Source organism: Xyrauchen texanus, chromosome 4 (genome assembly GCF_025860055.1).
Source record: "Xyrauchen texanus isolate HMW12.3.18 chromosome 4, RBS_HiC_50CHRs, whole genome shotgun sequence".
NCBI classification, from domain to species: Eukaryota; Metazoa; Chordata; class Actinopteri; order Cypriniformes; family Catostomidae; genus Xyrauchen; species Xyrauchen texanus.
This window is the reverse complement of record NC_068279.1, coordinates 54,609,031-54,615,946: the sequence shown is the minus strand read 5'-3', so window position 1 is coordinate 54,615,946 and position 6,916 is coordinate 54,609,031.

Here is a 6,916-nt window from a genome sequence, read left to right as displayed (position 1 = left end):
ACATTTTAGTGAATCAGGTCATTTTGGACAGCTCGTGTAAATGAACTAGTTGCAAATAAACAGGGTATTGTAATTTACATGAGCTGTCCAAAATGAACTGATTCACTAGTGTTGCCAAATCAGATTCATTTTTTTATTTATTTATGTTTCATATTGATGAAATAATCTAAATGATTCACTAATTCTCTTGAGCATGTGCAGCCTAATTTGGCCTTTTCTTATTTTTGTATTACTTAATTAACTATCAGGGGATATTATTAGATTCATTATTGATTTAATCTACAGGTAGTTCACCAGAAGAAGTGAGTTAGTGTTTGGTAGAAGAAGCACGGTCATACTTGCAGTTATATAAACTTACTCTCCAGAGTACAGTGATTGAGAAACTTTGTTTCCTTGTCAATCAGCAAGTGTATTTTGTTCATTTTATGTTCACAATGTCTTTTATCGTTGCTCTAATTGTTGTAAATAGTGTACATGATGTTGTGTATAGACTTGTAAATATGCTAATTCCAGCCTTGTATCTCTTTGTAGATGGACTCTTTATATATGCTTTATTTCCTATGTGGAAGTAGTCTAAAGTATGCTAATTCCCCAAGTGATTAAAGCAAGCCTTCCTTTGTGGGATTTTCACCACTGGTCTTGTGGATCTTTATCTCAGCACGAGGACAGAGACGTGGTCAATTATATTGCTAATTTGTTTGAGGATTACGGGAACACATTTACTGTTCACTTCCATTTGAATAGTTTTTTGTTATACATCACCAAAATTTGGATTATCCATCAACAAGAGCTCACCATCTTTGGTCATTGACATTTACATGGATTTCAGTTTCCACAATTATCCCCAACTTTCATCATCATCCAATCTTCCAGCTAAGTTTGTTTATTTTTGGTTTATTGGACATTGCATTTGCTCATCTCTCGCCATTACTCATACCTGCTATCATCATCCTTGCTGTTTCATGAATATATTTTTCATTTCATTGTAATCAATCTGTTCAGTTCATTTCATTTTACCATGTTATATAATTATATTGTTGTTTACTTCACTTTGGTTTGGAACATATCATTGTAAATAAAAGAGTGCAAACTCAATTTTCTTTGTGTCTGTGGTTCTATGGTCTCAGGCTAGGAAATAATAAAATCCACTCAACAGCAACGAAAGTTAAAAAGCTTGCCGGTCCCCTCCCAAAATTCAGATATAACTCAAGCCTTCGCCGGGCAGTGGTTATACAATATTGGTTCTATGATGTGTCATCGTGGACAATCACGACGTATCAGTTCGAAACTAAACTTAAAATGTATCTATTTTCCTTGGCTTTTAACATTCGTTGACCATTTCTCTTTTAATCTTTGTAAGTTTATTGTTATTACATGTGTTGATTGTTGTCTTTTTCTATATCGTGCAGCACTTTGATAAACTTCGGTTGTTTTTAAATGTGCTATATAAATAAACTGATTGATTGATTGAATTAGGATAATGTAGAATGAGACTTGGCAGTGAGGAAGGTTTTCAGTGAATAAGAACTTAATGCTGACTGAATTTTATAATTTCTTTGGCTGAACTGTTCCTGTAATAAGTCCAGCATAACATCATCCTGGTTACTTGCATAATATCCATTCCCTGCTGGAGGGAGTGAGACGTTGTGTCGATGACCACTAGTGTCACTACAATCTTGGGAGCCAGAGACTCCTCTGATCTTTGATAAAAGGCCAATGGGAATTGGCGAGTGGTATTTGCATGCCACTCCCCTGAACATAAGGGTATAAAGGAGCTGGCTTGCAAACCGCTTATTCAGATTTTGTGCTGAGGAGCCGAGAGGAGGTCCCGGGCATTTCAGCGTGTAGTCCAGCATTGTGGCAGGAGGGACACAATGTCTCGTTCCCTCGATCAGGGAAAGGAGGTTACACAAGAAACCATAGGACCCTATCTGTCACTCACTCGACGTTGTGTCGATGTAGTGACACTAGGGGTCCCTACATGAAATGCCACAACTAGCTGAACTGTGTTTCGTGAACTGGTGGTGGGAGATGGGCAGCCTACCGTGTGCCTCGTAGCCAGCGCACCAGGTCGACATGTAACCTCCCCCAACGCTGTTAGAGTGCAGTCGTGCCTCTTTCCCTCTTTTTTTTCTCTCCCCAAAAAAGAGTGACATTTTTCAACGACTGGGACCACAAGCGTCTATGTTGGGGGGGGTGTCACTCCCAAGGGGAAAACACCATGGAGGCGACACGCCGGTGGTGGTATTTTGAGGAGACATATGTCACATGGTCTTGCAGAGCCTTGTCAGAAGTATGACATGTGGAGAAGTCCCATGGTAGGTTCTACCCAACGGAGGAGAAGATTCTACAAACATGGTGACTGGGGCAGAGGGCCTCTGCCCAAGGAAGACGCATCCAGGGAACACATTTTGTGAACACTACTGCGAGTCAACTGTGCACTTCTTCAGCTCAGGGGAGGTGAAAGGCGCTATGCGTAAGCAAATGTCCCGGACTTACTTGTTCGTTCCTGCCAAGACACGGAACGAAACCGGCTCAACCCAGAGATTGTAGAACCTCGGATATGTATTAGGTGTTGCCCAGCCTGCTGCTCTTCAAATGTCTGTTAAAGAGGCGCCACTGGTCAGGGCCCAGGAGGCTGCCACAATCCTGGTAGAATGGGCTCATAGCCAAGAGGGAGGCGGCACGTGCTGGGCGTGGTATGCAATCGCTATTGTGTCAATGACCCAGTGGGCGATCCTCTGCTTGGAGACAGCGCTTCCTTTCCGCTGTCCATCAAAGCAGACAAAGAGCTGCTCAGAGACTCTAAAGCTCTGCCTGCGATCCAAATAGATGTGTGAAGTGCACACCGGACACAGCAACGTCAAGGCTGGGTCTGCTTCCTCCTGGGGCAGCACTTGCAGGTTCAACACCTGATCTCTAAATGGGCTCGTGGGAACCTAGAGCACATAGCCCGGTCTGGGTCTCAAAATCATGTGAGAGTAGCCTGGACCGAACTCCAGGCACGTTTTGCTGACAGAGAATGCTTACAGGTCTCTTACCCTATTGATGGAAGTGAGCGCAGTCAGGAGGGCAGTCTTTAAAGAGAGTGCCTTAAGCTCAGCTGATTCTAAGGGCTCAAAGGTGGCTCCCCATTTACCCTGAAGAACTACAGCGAAGTCACATGAGGCAATGAGGCACGGTCTGGAGGGATTCAACCTCCTGGCACCTCTCAGGAACCTGATGATCAGGTTGTGCTTACCTAAGGACTTACCGTCCACTGTGTCATGGTGTGCCGCTATAGCGGCTACATATATCCGCCTGCGCATCTCTAGGGCTCTTCGCGTTGGGACTGTAGGGTGCTACTAGGACGACCTGCTCCTCGTCCTCCTTGACCTAGCCTCACTGGGGGAAATGCATATTTGCGTTGTCCAGAGGGCCAGCTGTGTGCCAGCGTGTCTATACCGAGGGGTGCCTCGGTCAGGGCGTACCAAATCGGACAGTGGGAGGAAGCGAACAGGTCTACCTGTGCCTGCCCGAATCGACTCAAAATCAGCTGGACCACCTGAGGGTGGAGACTCCACTCTCCCCTGCGGGTAACCTGTCGTGACAGCGTGTCCGCTGCAGTGTTGAGGTCGCCCGGGATGTGAGTGACTCGAAGTGACTTGAGGTGCTGCTGACTCCAGAGGAGGAGACAGCGGGCAAGTTTTGACATACAACAGGAGTGTAAACTGCCTTTATGGTTGATGTATGCCTCCGTTGCAGTGCTGTCGGTCCGAACCAACATGTGTGGCTGTGTGCCCGTTGCATACAGTGCCCCAGCCCATCTTAGAAGCATCAGTGGAGCACCAAACCTGCCAAAATGGGATGGTGGACGGTGGTCGTAATGACAGCCGCGCACACCGGATATGTGACCCAGGGATGAGGAGGCCGTGCTGTGACCTTCGTCACCTGGAGGGCGAGGGCGGTTGCCGAGCGCAGTTCCTGCATCAATCCCGGGGCGGATCTACCCTCGTGCTTTTCTGGAGAGCCATGGCGTGTAGGGCGGAGGCGGCTTGGTATGGCTCTTGATGTTTGTGGGGAGCGAAGGCTAGCCTGTATGGTCCGATCCCACAGAAGAGCTACTGTAGCATAAATTGCTGAAAAATTTAATGTTGGCCATGATAGAAAGGTGTCAGAACACACAGTGCATCGCAGCTTGCTGCGTATGATGCAGACCTGTCAGTGTGCAATGCTGCCTCCTGTCCACCACTGAAAGTGCCTACAGTGTGCACATGAGAGTTAGAACTTGACCATGGAGCAATGGAAGAAGGTGGCCTGGTCTGATGAATCATGTTTTCTTTTAGATCATGTGGACAGCCAGGTGTGTGTAAATTGTTTATCTAAGGAAGAGATGTTAGCAAGATGCACCAAGAAGGCAGGCCGATGGAGGCAGTGTGATGCTTTAGGAAATGTTCTGCTGGGACACCTTGGGTCCTGATATTCATGTGGATATTACTTCCACACCTACCTAAAGATTGATGTAGACCTTGTACACCCCTTCATGACAAAGGTATTCCCTGATGGCCTCTTTCAGCAGGATAATGTGTCCAGCCACACTGCAATAATTGTTCAGCAATGGTTTGAGGAACATGACAAAGAGTTCAAGATGTTCACTTGGAGTAACATTGTCTTTGTATTTGTTTTTGATTTGCCACGGTATGCAATAGACTGGAACGTCTTAAGGTCAATATTAGGTTAAAAAAAAATCCAGCTTTCACTATAAACTCATCAGTCAATCATTGTTTTGAGGAATGAAGGCTATACAATGCTTGAAATTGTCTTTGAAGTCTGTAGTGTACACCTTTGTATAAAATCTTCAGTTTTTTTTGGCAAAGGACAACTGGCTTTAACAAGGACAGAAAGAGATGTGGAAGGTTAGATGTACAACAAAACAAGAGGATAAGTAAATCCGAGTCTCTAGTTTAATAGATGCCTCACATGACCTCAGCTGACAGCTTCATTGAATTCTACCTGCTCAACACCAGTTTCATGTAGAACAGTAAAGAGAAGACTCAGGGGTGCAGGCCTTATAGGAAGAATTGCAAATAAAAAGCCACTTTTGAAACAGACATGGGACAACAGATAATTGGAAAAGAGTGTTATGGATCTTAACCCCATTGAGCTTTTGTGGGATCAGCTAGACGGTATGGTGCGTGAGAAGTGTCTGACAAGACAGCCACATCTATGACAAGTGCTACAGGAAGCATTGGGTGAAATGTCACCTGTGTATCTGGACTAACTGACAGCTAGAATGCCAAGGATCTGCAAAGCTGTCATTGCTACAAATGGAAGATATTTTTTTGATGAGAACACTTTGAAGAAGTTTAAGAAATTCTGAAAAGAGATCGCCCCTGGGCAATTCAGCAGATCTAAAGAGTATATTCTGACATTTTACAGAATATACAGCATTTTACCTCACAAAAGAGAATATATTCCTAAAAGTCAAGTTAAGTGAAGTGGTTTTCATTGTCGTTCAACCATATACAGTTAGTACAGTACACAATGAATCGAGACAACGTTCCTCCAGGACCATGGTGCTACATAAAACAACATAGGACAAACACAGAACCACATGAGACTACACAGACTAAATAACATACCTATATAAAGTGCACGTGCAAATGTGTGCAAAAAGTACGGGACAGTACAATAAATTACAAAAAATTAACAGGACAATAGGCATAGAGAGACAGAGACAGTGCAGCGCCGACCAGTACACAGTAGTGCAAAAAGATGACAAATAAAACATAACATACTATGAGATGAGTGTTCTATGCTCATAGTAATTATTGAGGTAGCAGCCAGGTATAAAGTGACGATAATTAAAGTGCAACTCAGGACACGTGTGTGTGTGTCAGTCCGGTCTCTGAGTATTGAGGAGTCTGATGGCCCGATTGCTTCGGTACCTCTTGCCAGATGGCAGGAGGGTGAAAAGTTTGTGTGAGGGTGTGTGTGATGCTGGTTGCTTTGCGGATGCAGTGATTTTTGTAAATATCTTTGGAGGGAAGAGAGACCCTGATGAGCTTCGCAGCTGTCCTCACTATCCTCTGCAGGGCTTTGCGGTCCAAAACCAGGCAGTGATGCAGCTGTTCAGGATGCTCTCAATAGTCCCTCTACAGAATGTAGTGAGGATGGTGGGTGGGAGATGTGCTTTCCTCAGCCTTTGAAGAAATTAGAGACGCTGCTGGACTATCTTGGTATTAGAGCTGGTGTTGAGGGACCAGGTGAGGTTCTCCGCCAGGTGAACACCAAGGAATTTGGTGCTTTTGACGATCTCCACAGAGGAGCCGTCGATGTTCAGCGGAGAGCGGTCACTCTGTGATCTCCTATAGTCAACAACCATCTCTTTTGTTTTGTCCACATTCAGAGACAGGTTGTTGGCTCTACACCAGTCCGTTAGCCGCTGCACCTCCTCTCTGTATGCTGACTTGTCGTTCTTGGTAATGAGACCCACCACAGTTGTTTTATCGGCGAACTTAATGATGTGGTTCGAGCTGTGAATTGCTGCACAGTTGTGAGTCAGCAGAGTGAACAGCAGTGGACTGAGCACACAGCCCTGGGCGTTCCCAGTGCTCAGTCCTGGTGGTGGAGATGCTGTTCCCGATCTGGACTGACTGAGGTCTCCCAGTCAGGAAGTCCAGAATCCAGTTGCAGAGGAAGGTGTCCAGGCCCAGCAGGTTCAGATTTCCAATCAGGTGCTGAGGAATGATTGTGTTGAATGCTGAGCTGAAGTCTATGAACAGCATTCGAACGTATGAGTCCTTTTTATCTAGGTGGGTGAGGGCCAGATGGAGGGTGGTGGCGATGGCATCGTCTGTTGAACGTTTTGGACGATACGCAAACTGCAGTGGGTCTAGGGAGGGGGACAGCTGGGTCTTAATGTGCCTCATGAGGA